Source organism: Pteronotus mesoamericanus, unplaced genomic scaffold (genome assembly GCF_021234165.1).
Source record: "Pteronotus mesoamericanus isolate MK-2021 breed Mesoamerican mustached bat unplaced genomic scaffold, CSHL_Meso_final contig_182, whole genome shotgun sequence".
NCBI lineage: Eukaryota > Metazoa > Chordata > Mammalia > Chiroptera > Mormoopidae > Pteronotus > Pteronotus mesoamericanus.
The window spans coordinates 32776091-32801240 of NW_026555078.1; positions in this window are offsets into that span (position 1 = coordinate 32776091).

The following is a 25150-nucleotide window of genomic DNA, read 5'->3' on the forward strand; positions in this document are numbered from 1 at the left end:
CTTTCATTTTGAGGTGCAATAGTCTTATCTTCTATGTTATTATTTCTGAAAACTCCTAGTTTCTCCCACTTAACTTGTTTTAAAATGAACAGACATGTGAGTGTTTTAACAGAGTAAAAGTTGTGTGTGGAAGTTTACAGCTAGGATCGAACAGAGAACTCACAGGTCTTCAGATGCCCAAGTGTTCAGATTCCACTGTCACAAATACAGGCTGCTTCTTTGGTGATATAAAATGAGCCATTTTATCTAATACTGTTTCTTAGCACAGACCTTGGAAATATATTATACAATCAGATAAGCTCAATGGGAAATTGTGCAGATTTCTTGGGCTACCTCTTAAAGAGACATATTTGTGAATTCAAAGATAAATTTAATTTGGCTGAATACAGGTACCATATAGCAGCATTCGAAAGGGACAAAACACCCATCTGAACATATTTCTGCGGTTCTTCTTTCATCCTAAGTCTTTGGCCCTCACCTATATATGCACATGCCTTTTAAGACTGAAGTAAAAATAGCCACAAAAAAATGTTAAGGTGCTTCTGGACAACGTGCAAACAGAGGCACTTTGGGACCAGTTCTTCATCTTGTACTGTTTATACTACAGCCTGAAGGATGGGAAGAACGATCATTATTTAGTTTTCTCAAACCATGGAATCATTGCAAAGTAATTTGAGAATACAAATGAATCCCTTAACAGCCAGGAGATGTATGCCTCTGTGAGAGCTGAGAGATCAGCCTGCAGTTCTCTGCCTGGAACCAAGCAGATGGCTTGGGGGAAGCGACCACTGCAATTGGACAGGAAGGGAGCAGTTTTTGCCCTTCTTATAGCACACCGTGTCTGGTTGCTTTCCTTGACCATTCCCTTCTTTTTCATCAAAGGCAGGGTTAGTCCCTTCTCTGTGTTCTCTTGTGCGCATCTCTATTTTGGCACTGGCTTCAAGGTGTGCCTTGTAATTATATTTTCATCAGTCAGCCCAGATACAACTACACTATGAATCTTAGGTCCTACCCGTTTTATACCTCAAGTCCCTGACGCAGTGCTTGGTACCTAGAGGCACCCACATTTGCACCATCTTTCCATGATAAGGTTATCAACCTTAGGCTCCTCTGTACAGTGACTGGAAGGGCAGCTAAGATCACCCAGAGGCACAGGCTTTGCTAGGCTTGAGTAGACTGGGGAGTCTGCTGTATTTCACCTTAGACTCAAACCCTGAATCACTGTCCAGTTGTTTGTTTGTTTTAAAGATTTTATTTATTTATTTTTAGAGAGGAGAAGAGAGAGAGAAAGAGAGGAAGAAAAACATCAATGTGTGGTTGCCTCTCCTGTGTCCTTACTGGGGACCTGGCCTGCAACACAGGCATGTGCCCTGACTGGGTATCAAACTGGCAAACCTTTGGTCCGGAGGCCGGCGCTCAATCCACTGAGCCACACCAGCCAGGGCTCACCCTCCAGTATTTTTTTTTAACATTGCTGATATTGAAATATCAGAGGTGTTGTAATTTTTTTAAAATCCTTATTGAGATCTGTTTGATATTAATAATAGGAAAGGAGCAGATGTTAGGAGAATTCATTTAAAGATAATGTGAAGTGAAGACACTACCTGAAAGGATGGGGAAGAGACTATTGCAGGAAATGGCAAGCTTTCTGTTATTCTTTTTAAGAGATTGGGATTCTAAACACACTAGAGCAGCCCTGCTCTGGGTACCTCTTAAATCAGTGGGGGTCCGAATGGTCTAATCAGTGCCATGTTCTCAGTTCCCATGAGAAGGGCAAGATGCGCTTTGTGTAAAGCCTGAAATTTTCATTTTCGTTTAGCTGGGAAATGGCTAAAGAACTCAGATAAGGAGTAAAGTGACTAAATAAAGCATGGGTTGTTTATTTCAAAATAGACATGCAATTTTAGTTTAAAATAGTTTATGTCAAGAATGATTGGTGGTGTTCCAATGATGACTGTTGTCTACTGAAAATAATCAAAGATGACTATTTTTTGGACCTCAGCACATAGAAGACATTCAATAAATACAGGCATATATTTCAAAATGACAAGCCTGCAGGTGAAAAATCATTGAAGTTTGATTTTGGTTAGAAAGCCAGATAAAACAATAGGCTATTATTATGAGACTTTGGGTTATTTCTGAGTAATAAACAGGGGTCAGATAGATATGATCTTCATGACAATGTTATGTAAAAATGTCTCTACTTTCGTAGTTTCTATAGCTGGCTCACACATGTTGAGGTATTTTCTGATAATTTGAATAGAAAAAGAAACCATGGGAGCCAGGCAAATTTTGTCCAGGATCTCCTTTTTACTTGAGCAGAACTCTTAGCTCACATCAAATTACACAAACCCTGTTCCTTAGAGGTTAGCAGCTGCATCACTCAATGTGTGTTTCTTATTTTGGCTGATGGACTTTTTAAAAAAAAATTCTAGTTTCTTGCCACTTTTGCATATGCTTTGATTTTGGGCTCAAGTGTATATTATAGTTATTAAATCGTAGCTGTGATTTGGCCCCTCTTATCTGAAGTCTGTCAGCTTTATTCATATGAACAGCATTACTTCGGAGAAAAGATTTTTGAACTTTTCAGATTGCTGTTCCATTTTCGCAGTTGTAAACCCTTGTGATGGGAACTTTATATGTGTTTAGAGATTTTCTGAGCTAGGCATATAGAAGAGGGAAAAAAGAGTGAGTAACGCACAACTACTGAAAGTTACCAGGGAATACCTTCATTACTCAGCAGGTCTCTGTCACTTTTAAGGCAGAGACATTTTTTTTTTAAGAGAAAATTCCTGACTTAACTAAATAACACATTGAATCCATCCCAATGAGCTTCTCATTGAACTTTCTTTATCTTTTAGGATTCCCTTGCCCACTCCTCATCCCCGGGTCTCTGGTCTGTCAATTAAAATATCATTTTTCAAAGGAAAAATATAGAACAACCCTTTGTATTTTTGCAAAGTTTTGGAAGGCACTATCAGTTAGATGCAGGCTCTTTACAAAGTGTAGGAAAAAAAATAAAATGGCAAATACAAAAAGGGTGAGTTCATTTCTGAATACAGAATTTGGCTCTACTCTTAAACAGAGCAGGAAAGGTTGAACTTTAAAAATGTGATGTAAATAGGGAAATGGTGTTTCTGTATTATGAGAATTTATGTAGCCTTTTAAAAGGATAATGTAGGCTTATCTAATGATTGTTAGCAAACTGGGGAGTCTAAAGCGCCAGGCTGAACGTGGGGGCTGGGGACAGGAGCGTGTGGTGTATTGAGTGCCGGTCCCACCAGAGAGATGCCCGTTTCTGATCAGTTGGTTCCTGGTGAGCACTGGGCACAATGTTGCTGGATCTTTTCACTTTTTTAAAAAATGGAAAATATGGACTATTTTTTAAGTTGAGAACAATTTTAAAAATTTAAAAGGATTTGTGAACTACAAGCTACTAGTTTGCAATACTGACCAGGAATGACATCTGAGACAAATTGTTAAAGAAAGAAAAGCAACCTACAGAACAATACATATTGTATAATCCCATTTATTATAAAACTCTATGCCATTACATGTGTGTATGTGTACATATATGTTTGTAGATGCATAGAAAATTGTCTATAAAATAGTCTCTTCATTGCTAACTGGTGTAACCACTGAGGAAGGTGGTGTGATGTAGGGAGGGGTTAGAGGTGATAAAGAGAGGCTTTTGCTTTTATTTGACATGTTTTTGTATTGTTGACACTTAAAAATAATAAAAATGTTTTCACATATTGCTTGTGTAATTAAAAACTGTTTAAAAATGGGTGCTAATGTCCAATTACCAAAGTTTCTTACATGGTAATGTCCTTCATTAGGATGTAAACAAAAAAACTGGGAAAAGGGATACAAACATTTTGCATCATTTTATAGGCACAGCATAGTGTCATTCGTACTAACAATAAGACATTGATAAGCTTTTGAAAGTTATTGCTGAAATGAGAGCATTTTCATATTCCACTGTAGCAGGCTCAATTTTATGACTAAAGAAATACCAAAGCCCCCATTTTTTATTTTACATGTATATTGGTTTTATTTTTCATTGATAAATTGATAGCTCCTGGGTCATTAAGATATGCTTGGTTATTGGTGATTCGGCACAACAGTTTTCATCCTTTCTATTCTGTCCATGATTATTCACCTCCCTTAACAGCAGCTGTCTTGGGAATGTGTTTTATTGACCAAATATTAGATGGATGAACCATTGTCAATTCATCACTACTACTGGGATGACAACCGAAAGTGAATAATTTACTGATTGTTGATTTGCTCCATGGTGTACAAATAATACAAAGTCAACATTGAAAAATTATGTAGTTGAGCAAGTTCATCTCTCTTTACTTGAAGTTGCGAAAAAAAAAAAGGAAAGAAAAAAAGAGGGAACAAAACGAAAGAGGTTTTATCATTTAGATGAAAAATTGGTGGGAGAACAAAGCCATTTATTTCCAATATGAGGTGTATACAATGGAAATACCAAATGTGTTTTCTTACCTCTTTGCATTTTGCCATTGTCCATATGCTGCAGAGCTTAAAATTGAATGATTCATAGACAACATGGTGAAATGCTATGTAAGTTCATGCTGCATGTGAACTCTTGTAAATTGCAGTGCTGACATAAACTCAAAACCTTCACCATTCCAATACATTGCTAGAAAACACATGTTTCAGTACAGGGTGGCAAAAACTCCCTAGACAAGAGTTGCTGCTCTCAATTTGCACTCCTATTAGTGATCCTAAAAATCTCTTAACAGTTGCTCTGGCTGGTATGTCTAAGTGCATCGAGTGCCAGCCTGTGAACCTAGAGGTCGCTGGTTTGATTCCCAGTCAGGACACACGCCTGGGTTGAGGGCCAGGTCCCCTTTGGGGGCATGCAAGAGGGCAACTTACTGATACATCGATGTTTCTCTCCTTCTCTTTCTCCCTTCCTGTTTCTCTCTAAAATTAAATAAAGTCTTTAAAAAAAATCTCTTGATAATTAAATGCTTAAATAATGTTTTACAATCACTCCTCCTGTATCTTATACCAAATTGTGCCATGGAATTCCATTTAGATCTTTCCTCAGTGAGAAGAAAAGAAGAATGAATGAAAGTATACCATTCAAAATATTAAAAATGATCCAGGAGAGAGATGGAAGTTTGTTTCATTACCTAGGGCTCCTGAACAAGGGAGAATAAAAGGACGTTGTTGGCAGTATTTTTTTATCCACTCTCCAGCCTAATGCAGTTGTGGGGCTGACTTTCGGTAAAGCGGCCACTTTATCTTAAACGCAGTGCAGTATGTTGCAGTACTGAAGTGTTTCAGAGGAACAGTCACGCCATTATTTTTGCAGAGATTACCTGCTTCAAGTGAAACCTATACGGAATCCTTTCTGACCTGTTTGGTATTGTGATATTGATAACCAGCCACACTTTCCAGCCCCTTATCTTGCCTTCTACGGGATAATCTTTTCTTCTGGATCTTAATTCTGCTAATAGCACCCTTGACTGGCTGCCAGACAACAAACACAGGCAGGTGAAAAATGAATGGCTCCAGCCTGACCGCTGATAACTTCCAAAGGCTTTTTATTCTCAGAATTCCCTCCAAAAAATACAAGATGACAGGATGCCTGTCAATCGCATTCCTCGGGCTCTGAGCTGCAGGCACCACCCTCCGCCCCCCACCCCCCGCCCCCTCCCTTCTTACGATTCATTCTTGTAAGGAAGTGCCTAATTGATCTCTGTCCTATTTGCTTTTTTTCTTCAACGCATTTTTACTTTTTTAATTTAGAAAATAATATGTATGTGTGAGGAAGAGCTAGAAAACCCACAGGAGTCTAAGAAGTAAAAAGTTCTCCTCCGTCCTTGTTTGTAATGGTTAATCTCTGAAAATGGTTTGATGTGAATTTTTCTTCTACATACTGGGGTGGGCAAAAGTAGGTTTATAGTTGTGAGTCCGTGAAACACAGAGTATATTCTTGTATTATTATTTATTGATTATTATACTATTTATTTGTATTACAACTATAAACCTACTTTTGCCTACCCCTGTACACATCAATAAATACATCTATTTTTCTTTTTTCTTTTTAATGACAACAAAAAGTGATGCAACCTATTCATATTATGTTGTTCTTAATATATCCTTAGTGCACACAAATATCTTATTATTTATCCATATTTAATGGGTGTAAGATATTCCATATTATTCATGTAACATAATTTATTTAACCAATCCCCTGTTTATAAACATTTTTGTATTTTAAATTTTTTTATAACCCATGTGTAATACATTCCTAATTTCAGTTTCTACTACAATGAACATTCTTATATTTTCACAGTTATTCAAGAATTATTTCTAGATGAGGTTTTAAACCCCCATAATTTTTGTACGTTTCATTTCTGTGTTTAAAAAAAAAATTAGGAACACATGATATTACCAAATTAAAGGTGGGAGTTAGAGAAAGTAATTTCCCATGTAACTGGTTAATGCGTAGATTTACCTTCTGCGACTCTGAGACTTGACGTAGTTTAAAATGAATAAAATGAATGTGCACCACAGGTATGCAAAATAGTTTTAGAGAAAATACTGTTCTGATTTATTATCTGTGGAAATAAGTTATACAATTCTGGGGGGGAAAAACCCAAAAGTTTTTATTCTGTGAAATCAATATGCTACATTGTAGCGCACCTGAACCCTGAAAAGCACTGCAAACAGCGTTGGGCCGTCCCCTTGTGAGGGGCTCCGGAAAGCCCACGGGCCGGGCGGCAGGGGAACAATGGCTTGTTTGCGCCAGGGTAAAATTCCGTACTCTGGACGAGCTCCCCATCGCTTGGTGATTCTCAGACCTGGGCACTGTATTTCACGAAGTAGTGAAATCAATCTCAGAATAAGACCCATTTGGTGCCAAAGCAATGATTTAGGTGGAACATTTGAACATATGATTGTAAGGTAAGTCCTACTAAGGAGGCCTGGCATGATTAGCTTTGCTGGAATATATAAAAGTATCAACTGCTCCTTCAGGGAAATCATTTTAATAGATAACAGCATGTTGTCCAATGTTTCATCAGTGATATTTAGATCTAAATTAAGAGCAGTTGTGAGATGGGTTGCCGAGTTTTCTTGTGATAAAAGGGAAATAGTTCAAGAAATAGAGACCAGATGTTATCTTAATCCAGACCTCATGTAAAAAAGCACACGATGGGACAGTAATAATAGTCTATTCTACCTGTTTTTAATTTTCCTACTCTCAGACACCCCCTGTGAAAAACAGATTAAACCAACACATCATTTATGCATCAGCACTAGACTGGGGTTTACTTTATATGGAATGTACAGATTGAAGTTTGCAGCCATTGGCTTTTGATAAATGTTTTAAAATGCTTGTTTGACAGTAGCATTTAAGAGGAAAAAACCCTCAGACGGTCAATGGCATAGAAGGAAAGTTCACAATTTGAGGATAATCCGGACTTCAATAAAGATTCTTAAATTCGTTGCTCCTAGACTCAGAGCTAAAATCTGCAATACATATATAGTCAATATCAGAAAGATGGGTAGTAGGAAACTTCTTCTGATCCTGAAAAGTGCTTCTTGGTCTTTTGTGAGCATCTATCTGTGGCCCTCTTTGCAGCTGTTGAGTTAAGGGAGCCTACCTTGTCGGTCTCCAGAGTGCGACATCCACTGCCCTCTCCCTGATGTGGGTAAATAGGTGAGGGTGTCAAGGCTTCCCTTGGCAGGAGAGGGACTTCTCAGTCATGTTTCTACCATGCAGGTTAAAATATAATTCCAGGCAAGTCTTTGAAAGGTGTATGCCTATGTGAGAGTTATTCACAGGGCCCCTGAGAGCAGAAGGTGGCTGCAAGGGCCTGTCAGGGAGCCCACGTGGGTGAAGTGGAATGGATGTAAGACCAGAGGGAGGAGTGGGGACACTGGGACCGGAAGCACACATTTAAGGATGCAAGGACTACTCACGTGCAATCTCTATTATCATTCAGGTGTGCTGGTTAATGTTAAAAGTTACTTAGTTATCTTGGTTTCCAGATAAATTGGAAATGTCTCTTATAATGTAAAATCCCTTGATTTTTTTAAATCGTGGCAAAATATACATAACAAAATTTACTGTTTCAACCATTTTTAAGGGTACATTGAGTGGCATCAAATACATCCACATTGTTGTGAAATCATTTCCGGAACTTTTTTCATCTTTCCAAACAGAAACTTTGCATTCATTATATTATAAGCACCCATCTGTCCTCCCCCTAGCCCTTCATGACCACTACTCTACTTTCTGTCTTTGTGATTTTCTATTCTAGGAACCTCATATAGGTGGAGTCATACAATATTTGTCCTTTCATGACTGGCTTATTTCATTTGACATACTGTCATCAAGATTCATCCATGTTGTAGGTATGTCAGAATTTCCTTCCTTTTTAAGGCTGAATAATATTCCATTGTATGTACAAGGTCTATCCAGAAAAAGTCTAACCAAAGTTCACATAATGAGAACAGCTTGTGTGACATCAATATAACATGGTAGGCAAGGAGAGTAGGCTGGAATGTGCATGTGTGAACAACCACTTCATTATACAGGTCAGTAGGGATGGTAGACACCATTGAGTGCTCATGTGTACTGTGTTGGAGTCGCCATGCAAAATGACTGAGCAAATAGAGCAACAAATCTGCATCCAATTTTGCATTAAGCTTCAACACGCCTCTGCAGAAACTATTCGGATGATTCAGAAGGCCGCCGCTCTGGGCAACTGGTGGTTGGCAGCTTCATCACAAAATCATGCCTACTCATGCATCATGTCTCGTGCAGAGTTTTTTGTGAAACATCAAATCACCCACGTGACTCAGCTCCCCTACAGTCCAGATTTGGTGCCATGCAACTTCTGGCTTTTCCCAAAACTAAAATCACCTTTGAAAGGGAAGAGATTTCAGACTGTCCATGAGATTCAAGAAAATACAATGGGGTAGCTGATGGCGATTGGGAGAGCTGCGTGAGGTCCCAAGGTGCCTACTTTGGAGGAATCTGAGGCGTCATTGTCCTATGTGCAATATTTCTTGTATCTTGTATCTTCTTCAATAAAGGTCTCTATTTTTCATATTACATGGCTGGATACCTTCTGGACAGGCTTTCATATATACCACACTTTGTTTATCCATTCATCTGTCTATGGGCACTTGGGTTGCTTTCAACTTTTGACGACTGTGAATAATGCTGCTGTGACCTTCCTGATTTTTCAGAACAGCATGTTGGCCACATGAGCATGTCTTCAGGACGGACTGAAGCCTTGGCTGGCCCGTTGTGACCTTTGCCTACAAACTAGGGAGTGACAATCAAGTCCTACTTTTTCTCTAATGGAAAGTAGCCATATATAGAAAGGGATACTAAGCAATAATTTAATGGCCCAAAAGTGAAAATAGGCTGGAATTCTCTTCCTTCCGGAGCATACTTGCCCAGAGGGAGAACTCTGTTCATTGTGATCGTGGCTGCCTCCAGGCCTTGCCTTCTTTCTGTTTGTCTGGTGCCAATAGCAATTACTATGCTGAACGTAATAATCAGCACAACCTTGGTGAAAACAGCACCTATTCTGTGAAAGACCGCTTTAACTGCTGGTGAAACTCTTCCTTATTTTTTTCTAGGAGAACCGACTCTTTTCAAAATGTGATATTTCCATTTTTATTTCATGACAGAGAAGCAAGACTGTGTAATAAGAAAAATGAGCCTTTAGGGGCCGCCCACACAGCTCGACCTCTGCAGGGGGAGTTGTTACAAAAGCTTCAATAGGGATTACAAGTCAGGATTTACATTTTTAAATAATTAACCTTCCGATCACCAGTGACAGTCTGAGGGCATTTTAATGACCATTGTTGTTTTAATTGGAGTGACAGCAAATGCTTTGGAAAACTGCCTTTTCTGATCACAATCTAAGCAAAAACATGGTTTTTGTCACTCTGAAGAAATAACTGCAAGTTTCCTAACTGTAAGTTACCTTCAAAGATTTATCTCGCTCAGCACTGTATACAGTATACATATGTACTTACTTTATACTCAGTGCTGAGCACAAAGCCATGTGCTCTGTGGGTGCTTGAGAAATATTTGTAAATACCAGACTTTTTCACAACTGTATGCAGTTATTATAAGAAGGTACTAAAAGGGTTTCAAGAATGAGGAAACCCCAAAATATGGTATGAAAAGTACATCCTAATTTATGTGTTTTGAATATTCTTTCTGAAATCTATATTTGCTTTTAAGACAAAGACTTGTAAAAATGAACTCTTAATGGAAAAAAGACCCCGTCAGTAGTTGCAGAAGGACATACAGGTTAATACTGAAAGCGTGTTATTAGTAATGACCAAAGACCTTTAGCCTCCTGTCCAAAATTCTGTTTTACTGTATAGAATGAGAATGTAAACTCTATCATGTTGGGCTATTTAGTAACTTATTAGTGCATTCATCTTTTCATCATTTGACAGGTGGAAGTAGTAGTTCAGTTTTTAGTTTTAATTATAAGGGATTCCAGATGTAGAATGCTACACAAATTAAAACCAGAGCTGCTCATATGTCTTTTCAAAGCAGGCTGACTTCAAGGTATCTGCTTTTCATTTCAAAATGTTATTAAAGCTATTACTAAGAAATTCATAGTCTTAGCCTGTTCCAATAATTGACACCTTTAAAGTGACTAAACAGATTTAGAGTGTGCAGAAAAGTAAATTTGTCTTAGAGAATGACCCTAATCATCTATTTCCATATAATGGACAAATCAGTGCCCTTGGTATTAGCCTGGGAGTTGATGAATTAAGCTGAAGGGTTCTCCTCCTGTTGCTCCTTCTCAGTTTTACTTTGGTCTTCCTAATTAAACTTTACTTACACGAATTTACAATTTAGAAGTAAAGACTTAATGATCTGGGCTTACCTGAACTTGTAGTTCCTCAATTTCATTTTTGTCCCTTGAACAAGCAAAACCACTTTCATTGACACAAAACAAGTGAAACCATGGAACTTTTTGTTTTTCGTTATTTTGATAAGCAGGCTTGAGGAAGTCCAGTCCACCCAAACTTGCCAATACCCACGTCTAGCTCCCTGTTCATTGTACACCTATGAAAGTGGCTTCATAAATAGGGGAGATTTTTAGTAATTAGAAGGATAACTGGCCAGGCTGATAAATTAGAGAAATAACTTGTTTGGTGTAAACCGACCCTGTTTCTGAGGCAGAAATGTTAGGCTTTTATCCTCTGGAGTGTGATTGAAAGGGTGAGAAGTTAATTTGGCAGCCTCGCTTCTATGGTTTCATAATGTTTCCCTCCACCCCCTCCCTCCAGCCCCAGCGAAGCCGGGGGTTGCAGCGCTTTGCGCCTGCCCTCATACAAGGCAGGACCGTGACCCGAAACGGAACCCCTCTCCCCAGGGCACTTTCTGAGCAGCAACAGCTTGGCTCAAGTGTTTCTTATGAACAGCCGTCCTGAGCACTTGATCTAAATCATGCCATTTCCTTCACAGCATGGCACAGTTAACAAGTCAGTGCACCAACACAATCTACAGATGGCAGTTCAAAAGGTGCGGGTCCCCCCAGCAAGATAAAGGGCAGGCGGTTCCAGGGGGATGCTCATTACCCGGATGCAGCCGGGGGCTCGGGAGGGGTGTGAGCGCGGTGCTGGGCTGCGGGTGGGGGGCGGGCGCCGGGAGGGGGTGCGTCAGCCCAACTCCGAAAATGCACGCGTGTCTTCGCAAATCAAGCCAGCGTTCGGAGAGATATGTTATTGAAGTAAAGTGCAAACAGCTTGCAGAGAAAGGCTGCATTCAGCCTGGGCTGCCTCCTTCCAGAGCCTGGAGAGCAGAGAGGGTGGTGACAGGGTACAGCACTTACCTTGCTCCATTTATCTGCAAACCCTGGCAATTTCCTGAGCAAAGCCCCCAACATCAAAAGCGGTGGGGGAAACTACCGGCAGCGAATGCACGAGTCCCCCCAGCGCTGGGAAAGCGCCCTGATCCTCAGAGGCGGGGCCGCCTTCTAGATCGCGGCCTGCGCTCCTCCGCAAATTACATTAGCGCTAATGTCCAGCGAAGAATCTACGAGACATATTGGGCCTTTAGACTTCAAAACAGACCTAAATTGGAACCACATTGCGGGAATACTTCTTAGCTAACATTTATATTACTTCAGTTACCAAATCCAGACTAAGTCCCGGACTCGGCAGGGGAGGACATAATATATTAGGAAGTAAGAGGAGGGTGTTCTCTTCTGGCCTCCTTTTATAAAAAAGTAAAAAAAAAAAAAAAAAAAAAAAGGTAAAAAAAAGTAAAAAAAAAAAAAAAAGCTTTCCTCGCACTAGCAAGGAAATGACTACAAGGCCCTAAAATGTGGATTTGCAGAGGCAGATGAGGGGCCGCTCCCCACCCGGGCCAGCCCCCCAGCTGTGTGTCTGCCGCGCCTCGGGGGAGAGTTTGCGCACCCGGAGTTGGGCTTCGCAGAGAAAGGCTCAGGTATCAAGCAGGTAATTAGACACGAAGAGCGAGATTCAGCGGGGGCTCGGTGAGTTGTCAGAGGATGAGATCTATCTCAGGAGACCCAATCAGCCTCTGCTATACTGATCTTTGAAAGCAAATCTCTTTGGGAACGCGCGAGCTGGTGCTTTACCACGAATTTCAGCGCTCAGGAGAAAGGAACGCTGCAGCGCGGTTTATTTGAGTTCTGTCAAAGCAGCCAGCGAAGATTTTTCCTTTCTACACTTATTTTAATGTGAACATACTGAAATGGAGAACATCCCTATATTTCAAAAATTTCAACAGCAGAACTGCCTGAGAGGGGCTAGATGGTGCGAGAGATACTACTTTTGAAGGCCGTACAAGAAGATTTCAGATTTACAGGGTGGCTTGAAAGTAATTCTATTGCCCATACCGGTCTGAAGTTTACACTGGTGTTACTGCTTTGGGGCAAACGATTCCCACCACGAGTTCCCCTATTTTCCCATTTTTATCACTCCATCCCCTACCCCTGCCAAAAAGGGGAAAGGGAAATAAAGCGAAGAGATAAGCTAGCAGATTTAAAGTTCAGGCAGGGTAGAGTGGGGCTTAGTTCCAGCTGTGCCCAGTAGGACAGAAATTTCATGATGGTCTATCCTATTAAGGGCCCCCCAATCCAGGGGCTGCCACTATTGTCCTTATCAGGTTCTTGAATATCCTTTCGCACAATGAGAGCTTGAAAATCTCTCATTGACTTTCAGAACAAAAATCAAGGAGGTACAGTTCACTGTTACGAGCTTTAGGCACACTCTCTCTAAAGTTTATTCCTACATGAAATTTTCAAGACTTGGGTATGACCTTGAAGAGAAAGAAATAGTTGTATTTATATATAACTGAACAGTATTTTTTTTGATCAGAGGCCCACATTGCATCATCTACCTTACATTTGTTATCATAAAGGAAAGTTTAATTTGCCACCTCGGATATTTCTATCAGCTTCAAGTGCCTATGTGGACTCACAGATGTTGTCTAACATGCAAATTTATGAAATTGGTCAAGGATTAGAACCGACTTTGTATCCCCATGGAAATGAGCATAATAATAAAGATCATCTCAGGCTCTCAGAATAATTGCTAGCAGTTTGTATAACCTGTTTTGGCTTGCTGTGGAAAATAGAAACAAACACTGAATATGTTTACAGAAATCATTACTATGAGGTACATGTGGGGAAGATCAGAATGTGAGAATTTAAAAGACAAAACAGCAAAAACAAAAATCAGAACTTGCATTAACAAGTGAGTTTTATTTTTTAAAGTATCATATTAAGAGATGATGCATTTATACTAATGCATCCATTGCAGAAAATACTCTTGAAAATGATCATTTGAAATTACCTTCAGAACCAATATGCAAAGCTACTCAAGAAGTGCGCTACTGGCCTTAGATGGCACTTTGCTTTTGCACACTCCCCACTCTGTTACTCACCTTGATCATTCATTTACTTGATTCAGAAGACTTGTTACCAAATGAACACTTCAAGTATCCAAACCCAGCCTCCAAGAAGGAACACCTTTCCCCCAGTGATACTGTTCATGAGAAAGAGACTGTACCTTTGAAAACAAGGCCAGAAGAGAACATGGAAAAATATTTGAGCAAGGGAAGCAACATATACTTTATGTTATTAAAGAGCAAGCTCATTATCTGTTGATCATACTCTTTAGCTGGAAAGGCAAATAGTGATTCAATTGGGAGAACTGGAAAAAAAAAAACTTTCAGAGACTCCTGACTTCCCCTTTGGAGCCGTGTAGTATTTACTACACTGAATGCGTCAGATTTGATATGACTTCAAAGTATAAGATTTTGTTAATGAGCACCAATTTACTTTTCCTTTTCTATCATTGACCAAACAAAGGAACATTGTGAAACTTTATGTTATGCTGGATTATTGTTCACTACAATTCACTCCCTTGCTGTAATAGAATTCTACATTACTCTTCCAGTGGTGTGTGATTTGCCCTTCCCTCTGGTATATATGCCTAATTCATGACTTGGAGCTTGATCATGTGACATACTCTGGCCAATGGAGATGAATAGGTATGGAGCTCAGCAGAGACCAGAAGAACCAGAGCCAGCCCACAGATTTCATGAAACATGAGCAAGATGTATTTGTTGTAAGCCATTGATATATTGAGGCTGTTACTATAACAAAATACAGATATCTTAGTCTCATAATTTATCTATACAAGGCAGATACAATTTAAGTTAGTGAGGCTATAAAGAAAATTTTCGAATGTCAATCATCCAAAAAAATAAACATCTAAGGAATTAGGTCTACAGCTCCAGACCTAAGTAAGATGGTTAAAGAATTCCACAAAGATCTAATCTTGTGCTTGTGTTTATTGGGCAATATTTGTTGGTGGAAGGTAGTCCTAATAATTAGAAATTATTTATAATAATTAAAAATGATTTTCAAGTGTCTAGGTATCATATTTGATAACTAGTCTTGATATTTTAATGATATGGTAAGCTGGAAGCACTGTCAACAGTGTTTACAGGTAGGTGGTACATATTAGAGAAGTACAAGTAACATGATAACTTGGAGTGGAGACCTCCAGGGTGCAGTTGCAAAATCATCTGTAGGAATAACATACTCACTTAAGAAGGCAAATATCAGCTCATCTTATCCTGTGTTAAGAAACAAACTTTTATTCCTTGAGTTCACAGAACTAGAACAAATATTCAAAAAATTTATAGGGAACCACAAAAGACCCAAAATAGCCACATCAATCTTGAGAAAGAGCCAAGTTGGAGGAATCATTCTATCTGATATCAAACTATACTACAAGCCAATAGTAGTCAAAGCAGCATGGTACTGGCATAAAAACAAATTCCTCCCTCCCTTCCTCCCTCCTTCCCTCCCTCCCTCCTTTCCTTCCTTCCTTTCCTTCCTTCCTTCCTTCCTTCCTTCCTTCCTTCCTTCCTTCCTTCCTTCCTTCCTTCCTTCCTTCCTTCCTTCCTTCCTTCCTTCCTTCCTTCCTTTCTTTCTTTCTTTCTTTCTTTCTTTCTTTCTTTCTTTCTTTCTTTCTTTCTTTCTGTTATAGGGCACAGAGTGGGGTTCAGAGAAAAAGCCCCTGCAGCCTTGGCTTGAGGGATGGAGAAGCGGAGGGTGGCCATTAAGAGTTACTTTGTATTAATATGACAACTTGGCTAGCTGAAAAGTTATGTTAAAAAGCTGTACTTGCACCTGGGGCAAGGGAGATGGGGGTGACTTTGATTCATGGAGTAGTTTATTGTGGGAGGAGTCAGAAATGGGGAGCTTACAGCATCTGTGTGAGAGGCTGACAGCTTGGAGTCAGAATTTAAATAGAGCACATGGGCAGGCATTGGGGAGTTGACCATGCGGTTTGAAAGAGAGCAGTGAGAAGGAAGAAGTAAGCAAGCAGCTATGTAGTTTATAGTGAGGAAGGAGGCCATGTGGCCTGGACTAATAAGAGAGGAGAATCTGTTGCTGTGATCTTGCCTGTTCTAGCTGACTCTGGAATTGCAAAGGACTTCCTTGCAAGATCTTTACCTGCTGCACCTGGGTTTTCCTGGACTTTTAAGACTTGTGCCTTTCCTGAGTTTCACCATGATCCAGAGTAACACAGCAAATGCCTTTCTCGACTATTACTTGGCGGCTGATAACAACATATTCCAGACCCTGCATAGATAAGGACATGGGGAACTTTTAGGGATGTTTTTGGGTTATAGCCTGGTGGGGAACATGGGAAGTGCTGGGTCTCACGGGAAAGGAGGGCTCTGAGCTGAGGGGCTCTAAGCTCTCCCAAGGTGGGAATGTTGTAAATAAAGACCTGTTTCTACCAGCATTAATTATTGGGTCATACACTAAGGTGCCACATGAACAGGTACTGGTCTGCTCAGTAACAGATTAATGGAACAGAGTAGACAACTGGGAAATAACCCATACCTTTATGTTCAATTAATATTTGACAAAGAAGGCAAGAACATACAATGAAGTAAAGATAGTCTACTCAGTAAATGGTGTTGGGAAAATTGAAATGACCACTTTTTTATACCATATGCAAGAATAAACTCCAAATGGATTAAAGACTTAAATGTTAGACTCAAAACCATAAAAATCCTAGAAGAAAACATAGGCTGTAAAATCTTGGACATTTCTTGTAGCAACATTTTTTTTCTGATATATATCCTTGGGCAAGGGAAACAAAGAAAAAAATAAACAAATGGGACTACATCAAACTACAAAATTTTTGTACAGCAAAGGAAACCATCTACAAAATGAAAAGATAGTCCTCTGAATAGAAGAACATACTTGGCAATGATACATCTGATAAGGGGTTAATATCCAAAATTTATAAAGAACTTATAAAACTCAACACCAAAAAAACAAACAGTCCAATTAAAAAATGGGCAAAAGTCCTGAACAGACACTTCTCCAAAGAGGATGTACAGGTAGCCTATAGATATATGAAAAGATGCTCAACATCACTAATCATCAGAGAAATGCAAATTAAAACCACAATGAGATATCACTTTATACCTGTCAGAATTGCTACCATCAATAAATCAACAAACTACAAGTGCTGGAGAGGATGTGGAGAAAAGAGAACCCTTGGGCACTGTTGGTGAGAATGCAGATGGGATGTAGCTACTGTGGAGAGGAGTATGGAGTTACCTCAAAAAATTAAAGATGGAACTGCTTTATCACCCAGTAATTCCACTTCTGAGAATATATCTGAAGAAACATGAAACACCAATTTGAAAGAATATATGCCCCGCTCTGTTCATTTCAGCATTATTTACAATTAGCAAAATTTGGAAGCAGCCCAAGTGTCCATCATTAGATGAGTAGGTAAATCAACTATGGCACATTTATACAATAAAATACTACTTGACTGTAGAAAAGAAGGAATGAACTAACAAGCAAAATAGTGACAGACTTACAGATACAGAGCAGGCTGACAGCTTTCAGGGTTGGGGGTGACGCTGGGTGGGGCTGAGTGGAGGGACTGAGAAAAAAAAGAGAGAGGGGGAAAACCCCTCATGGACCTGGACAACAGTGTGCAGATTGCCAGGGGGCGGGGGGAGAGAGTCAGGAGAGGGTGTGGGGGGATAAATGGGGATGGACCCAGACTTGACTTGGGTGGTGAACACACAACACAACGTACGGATGATGTGTTGTAGAATTGTGCACCTGAAACATGTAAAATTTTGTTAGCCAGTGTCACCCCAATAGATTCAATAAACAGTTAAAGAAACAAAAAAGGAAGGGAATCTTACCTTTTGCGACAGCCTGGATGGACCTGGAGAGCACTATGCTACATGAAATAAGCCAGTCAGAGAAAGGCAGATACCATGTGATTTCACTCATATGTGGAATTTAATAAACAAAATAAGCTAACAAACAAAATAGAAACAGACTCATAGCCAGAGAACAGAACCACAGCTGTCAGAGGGGAGGGGGTTGTGGAGCTTGGTGAAAAAGGTACAGGGATTAAGCAAACAAAAACAAAAACAAAAACAAAACATCTCATAGACACAGACAACGGTATGGTGATATGGTGATTACCAGAGGGAAAGGGGGTGTGGGGAGCGTAGAAAAGGGTATAGGGAAGATAAATGGTGATAGAAGGAGACTTGACTTGGGGCGTTGAATGCACAATACAACATACGGATGATGTGTTGTAGAATCGTGCACCTGAAACCTATATACTTTTATTAGCCAATGTCATCCCAATAAATTCAATAAAAACAGAATCTTTTTACTTTCCTTCCCCTCCCTGTTACAAGCAAACGTATTGCTGTTTTAACTCTAGACAATTTGAATTTCCAAATATCTCCATGGGTGGCTCCTTAAAGACGAGTTCACTTAATTGAACAGGTCTCCTAGAATAATGTACCAATTTTTTTTAGTCATCCATGATGTCTTTGCTTTAAGGAATAGTGAAAACTTGAGGGCTTGCAAGGAAGCATAGCACCATGATCTCTAAAGTTTGCTGGATGACATAGCTGTATGGGAGACCGAGGATTCTTCATCTTTGTCCTATCCTCCTCCCTTCATAGGTAGAAGACCTATTTTCTCTATGCAATAAACTCTGAAACTGAGCATTTAAGATACGAATGTTTATTACAAAAGAGTTTTAGAAAACTATCTCTCAAACTTTGGCTATAGTTGGTTGAGTTTAAGATTTATATGCTATTAACTGGCATTTTCATTTCTAGGTATGTAACAAATTGAGCCACATGAATTTGTCATTTTGTAGATCAGAATGGTTGAATATTGGCAATTTCATATGATTCTATCTTAACATCAAAAGGAACTCCTTATACATGTTTAGAAGGAGACAAAATGTTTATTGCAGCATTTTTTTTCCAATAAAAAACCTGAAAACAATCTAAATGTTCTTCAGTAGGAGAATGAGTAAATTAGATTCTTATAAAACTGTTAAATTGAATGTAAATAGCTACCTCTATCAATCTATCATTAATTTCAGAAGGATAACTGAAGTGAGTTACAGAAATGTAAAGATTTCAATTGAAAATGTACACTATGGCACGATTTATGAAACGTTTAAAGGCCCATGAAGTGATAACATATATTGGTGTGCACATATTAATATATGGTAAAAGAATACAAACATTCGGGGGAAGGGTCCACTGACCAGAGCAGAGAGGAACAGGCTTAGGGAGGTATCTGTTATGTTTTGTTAAAAAACAATCCAAAGCTAACATGGAAAAATGTTAAGAATTTTTTATTTTGGATATAGACATGAAGGTGTTTATAATGTCATGATCTCTTCTTTTCTGTATGTTTAAAATGTTTTACCATAAAATATTAACAATCCCCTCTTAATGAAACCTGACTTACGAACGTATTGTATTTTGGAATCCTATTCTAAAAGTTAAAAGTTGAATATTAACTCTTTCTCTGTACTTTCCTGCTAAAATAACATCACTTCACAATAGCAGGTGGGTGCTGTAGGCTTACTTAGGAGAAGCCACATCCATGGAAATACAAAATAAAAAAGCACTTGGTATTTTTAAAAATATCACTCCAGTTACCCTTATCCCTCCTATGAGCTTTCTTTTGCTGCAGGAGCCAGCTCCTCTCGCTGGTTCTGACGTTCTGCCCCTTGCCTTCGGGAATTTCCCTCTTCTAAGTAGATTTGAAGCATACGAATAATAAACACCTCAAAAATTATGACAAAAACATTTCAGCTTAGAAGTGTTGATTTGCTATCAGCAAGAGAACAGCTCTGGAAAATTTGACCAAAATGGGTGTTTCATGTAAATGCAGTGTAATATTCTAGTCTTTTCTGAGTGAGCAGGTCTAAAGTCTTACATAAGTTGATGGCTTCTGTCTCTGAATTATGGATGGCTGCCTTGAAGCTCGTCTAGCCTCTAAGTCAGTGTCTGTGCCAAGGGGTGCTTGTGGGGTAGAGAATGGGAGAAGCTTTATCCATTGGATGGCTTTCAGCTGCAAGCTTCAGAAAACCCTAAGGCATCTGGCGTAAACAATATGGAGATTTATTGTTTCACATTATATGAAGTCCAGAGGTAGGGTGGTCTCTTGGGTGTGTTGCTTCAGAGGCTCAATATTATTATCAACAACCCAGGTTCTTTTTACCTCTGTTGTCAGGCAGCCGCTGGGTTGACTGAATCCTCAGGCTGGAAGCAGAACGACTACAGCAGTGTCAGGAGGCACATCCATTCAGGTCAGTGTACGTCATAGAGGAGACTTGTCTGGCTTAGGAGTGAGGAAATACTTTCTAGAATCCTCCAGAAGACTTTTCCTCACATTTTATCAGCTAGAGTTAGGTCATAAGCTTACTCTGAAAACATTCCTTAAAAGGACCATGGAGATATCTTAGACCAGCTGGGTTTGGTCCTAGAACATGTCCCCCTAAAGAGCATGGCTGTGGGAGGGCATTAGTGGTTTATCAAAATCAGGGTTCTATCAGGGAGGAAGAAAGGAGGAATGGATGCTGGGTAGACAACCAGCAGCGTTGACGCCTTTGGCCTGGGGTATTTATGGGCATAACTAGTTTCACCATAATCTTTGTTAGCTTACACTCCTAGTACCCCACCAACAATACTTGTACTCCCTAAGTAATATCTGAGAGCTGCAGAACTGTTCAAATTCCCAAGCTCTCCTTACGCCCAGAGAGTCTCCCATAAGCCCTGTCTAGATGGGGATTCTGGGGCTGTCACTGCTCCCTGTCTGGTGGGAACTTCTAATCAGTAGCTCAAGGGTTAACAGTAAGCAGCATTAGGAAAAAGCAGTTCCGTTATATAGCTGCATCAGCATTTTTATTTCCACCATCTTAAAACTTTTAAAAATTTTACCTTGTTTATATTTTGAGAAATTCCAAGTTTTTCCTCAGAGTATATTCACTTGCCCAATTTGAGATTTTAGGAATATTTTCAAGAATTTTCCAGAAATTGTTTCCATTTTGGCAGCAGCCACTTTTTCTTTTTTCTTTCTGTGAGTCAGATGAGATACTTGTCACATTCCAAATTAGTCATTTGCTTTGTGAATCTGCTTGTTGTTGTGGTGACCAGAAAATTTGTTGGCTGAGGGGAAAAAAAAGTTTTACAGTGGGGTGGGGCTGGGGGGTGTACAAGGAGGAGAAAGAAGTAGCTTTAAGAAAAGGAACGGAAATCCATTGACTATTTTGAGTCTTATACAGAAAGGGCGGGGGAGATAAATGTTTTATTTTGGCTCCTAGAGAAAATTTCCCAGGACTTGTATTTGGTTGGCCAAAAGGTTTGTTTAGTTTTTAAGTAAAAATAAAAGACACATTTTTCATTTTCACCAATAACTTTCTTGAACATGTTCACTGTTCTGTTCCTCTACCTTCTGCCATCTTTCAGGCAACTTCATAATTTCATCTTCCTAAAATTTTTTATCTTTTTTGAGCAAAAAATTGCTCCAGGTGCCTTTTGCAGTCTTTCAAGGAATTGAAATGTTTTTCCATTAAGAGAATTTTGTAAAGACAGAGATAAATGGAAATCCAAAGGTGCAATGTCTGGTGAGTACGGCAGATGAATCAGAACTTCTCAGCCATTCTGTAACAGTTTTTGCCTGGTCATCAAAGAAACATGTGGTCTTGCATTATTCTCATGGAAGATTGTGTGTTTTCTGTTGACTAATTCCGGACACTTTTTGTCGTTGAGTGCTGCTTTCGGTTGGTCTAATTGGGAGCAGTACTTGTTTGGAATTAATTGTTTGGTTTTCTGGAAGGAGCTCGTAATAGAGGACTCCCTTCCAATCCCACCATAAACACAACATCACCTTTGGATGAAGACTGGACTTTGGTGTGGTTGATGGTGGTTCATTTCATTTGCCCCGCGATCTCTTCCGTTCCGCTGTATTGTATTCACTTTTCATCGCTTGTTACAATTTGTTTTAAAAATGGAGCATTTTCATTATGTTTAAATAGAGAATTGCATGCAGAAATATGGTCAAGAATGTTTTTTCACTTAACTTATATGGAACACAAACATCAAAGCGATTAACATAACCAAGCTGTTGCAAATGATTTTCAGTGCATGATTTGGATACTTTGAGTGTGTTGGCTATCTCCCACATGGTAGAACATTGATTGTTCTCAGTTAATGTCTCCATTTGATCACTGTCAACTTCAACTGGTCTACCCAACCATGGAGCATCATCCAGAGAGAAATCTCCAGCACAAATCTTCACAGACCACTTTTTACACGTTTGATCAGCCACAGCATCTTTTCCATACAGTGCACAAATCTTTTCTTTTTTCTTTTTTTGCATCTCAGTTGCATTTTTACCTTTCTTGAAATAATAAAACATAATATGCTGAAAATACTTCTTATTTTTTTCCATCTTCAATATTAAAATAGCTACATAAAAATTCACCAATTTTGATAAGTTTGTTTTTAAACACACACTGATAAGACAGCTGTCACCGTACAATCTAACAAAATTGTTTCAAATGAGGTTAAAGACAACCAAACAGTACTAGAACCATCTTATGAAAAAAGAGCAAACAAACCTATTGGCCAACCCAATGCAATGATAATAGTTTGGCCAGTTGTCTTCTCCTTTGTCAGTCATTTATTCTTTTCTGTTTCTTTCTCTAAACACACATCCAAATTAAAATCCAAGATCTGTGATCTTTTTCTTCCCTGGATGTGGTGAGTCTCTCCTGCTGTAGAGAAATCCTTTGAAGCAGGAGAACTCAGTGCTCTTGTCCTTGGGTTTTTTTTTCTTTAATAGGACAGGCCACTCTAATCATAATTACATAAGCTATCTCCCCAAGTCAGGAATTAGAAGGGACATTTTGGGTACTTGCTTGAAGGAGAAAGAAGAAGAAAGACTCTTTTCCTCTGGTTTCATCAGGGATTCTTGTAAAATATAATTTAATTAAAAAAGAAAAAAAAAAAACCAATTTCCCTGAAGTGTCATTCCTTCCCCTTAACCAAATTAAGTCTAAGAAAACAAAATTCTGGCTCTCGCATTCTTACCCCAGCCAAAGAACTCCAGCACTCCCTCTTGGCTTCATGGGACCCAGTGAGAAGAGCGAGTTAATGGATCAGGCTGGGCTCCCACAGACCTCTTCAAACTCTGCCTCTGCCACTTCCTAGCAATGTAACCTTGGTCAAGTTATTTGATTTCTCTGAAATTCCGACTCCTCATCTCTATCACTGACATAGTGATAATGCCTATCTTATTTGGGTTATGTGAACTGCAAGCACACAGTGTCTGTGACATCGAATGTATTCAACCAAAGTAAGATATATACAGTCGCCTCTATGTTACAACTACTGTTTGAATTTTATTGGGAGGATCATCACAAAGCTATAGTTTAGCACAGACTGTCTACTAGACTGTATGCCCCAAAGGAGTATAACTTTGAATGCAAAACTTCCCTCAGGTTCAGTCTCAAGAAATCATAATCATGAAAGTTGCCTGAAAGATGTGGAATCAAATATTCTAAATTCTACGCCTAGATTAAGCCAGACCATTGAGGAGTACTTAGCCAAGCTTGGTTATATACTATTTTGAGGAGAACAAAAAGAGGGCAGCGTTTTATCCGAGGTAGGCAGGCAGAAGTATAGGAGTCTAGTGGGGAAATAAGGAGATAATGATGTTACAACTTCTCAGTGTTTGAGCATCTATTACAGAAAAGGATGTGTGTATATTTGAGAGTCTGAAAGATGAGAGGTAAAGACAAAAGAAAGACAAAAAGAAAACAGGGGATATTAACCCACTCCAAAAAGAAGGAAAGAGACCTTAGGGACATAACACATTGAGCCAATTGCCAAGTGATGTTCTTCTAGAACAAGAAGTAAACATAAAAATGGATAATTTTACATCCTTACCATTTCTCCCCGGTGGTACCTGCTACCTAGTGCATACTCAGCGATAGCATTCCACAGATGATTGAATGACACATGAATTCCTGCTACAGACTCACTGCAGCATTTGAAATTTAAAGGTTTTAGAAGAGACTGCTTTATTTTTATGTCGTATCTCTTAGGATTGTTAGTATTGTGCTCAACATTGCATATAAAACTTTATACTAAAGGCCATTAGATTAATAATTTTGTCATTATCATGAGTTTGTCTCATCTATCTTTTATCATATCAGATAAAGAAGTTAATATTCTTTCTAAAAATTTAAAAAATTTTAATTACAGTTGACAGTCAATATTATTTTATATTAGTTTCAGGTATATAGCATAGTGGTAAGACATTTATATACTTCACAAAGTGATCTCCCTGATAAGTCTAGTACCCACCTGACATCATGCATAGATATATTATTGAGTATATTCCCTGTGCTGTACTTTACATCCCTGTGATTATTTTGTACCTATCATTTCGTACAAGAAGTTAATTTTGAAAAAACAAAAGTAATCTCCTGTTTATGGTGAAAGCAGATCTAGAATGTCATCTGTGTATATATATATATATATCACCAGGCTGAACACGGGGAAGAAAGAACTCAGCTGAATCTTAAGTTAATTGAATGAATTCAAACTCACTAAAAATGTTTAAGGTTCTACAAAAGCCAAAATGTCTTTTTCCTCAAGTGTTTTTTCTCTTGGCCTTTAAACTCTGGTGTAGTTTAAGAGAAATTTAATCTGCATGTTTGTGATTCATTTACACTTAACTCATCCTTGTATGGTTTTTAAGGAGTTAGTTGGTGTTCAGTAATCTTTGGAACCATTTTTTCCCCTTCGTACTTGGAAGGTGAATTTTGCCCAGAGTAAATAAACTCAAACCCCCAAAGATTTAGGATCAGCAAGAAGCTCAGAACCCGTAAAGTTCCGGTTGGTTCCACACTTACCAAAAATGTGTCTTTCTCTTATTCCTGTGGGTTTCACACAACACTTTGTGTTGGACTTCGCAGACATTCTCATATGCGTGTCCCTGGATTGATATTTGGCTATGCAGTCTTGCATATCTCCCTTTCACAGCTGCTTTACCCACAGAAACAGGAGATTCTTGCTCTCAAAAGGCTCCGACTCTACCACTGCACTCTTTAATTCAGAACTAAAATTTCCCCTTCCCATATCTCATCTGCCGAGAGCAGAAATCCTTCATCCCAAATATCCCATCTTTCAATATGTTTAATTTCACTCTAGAATGAGGCCAAAATTCAGCTCCCTCTACCACCTCCTCCT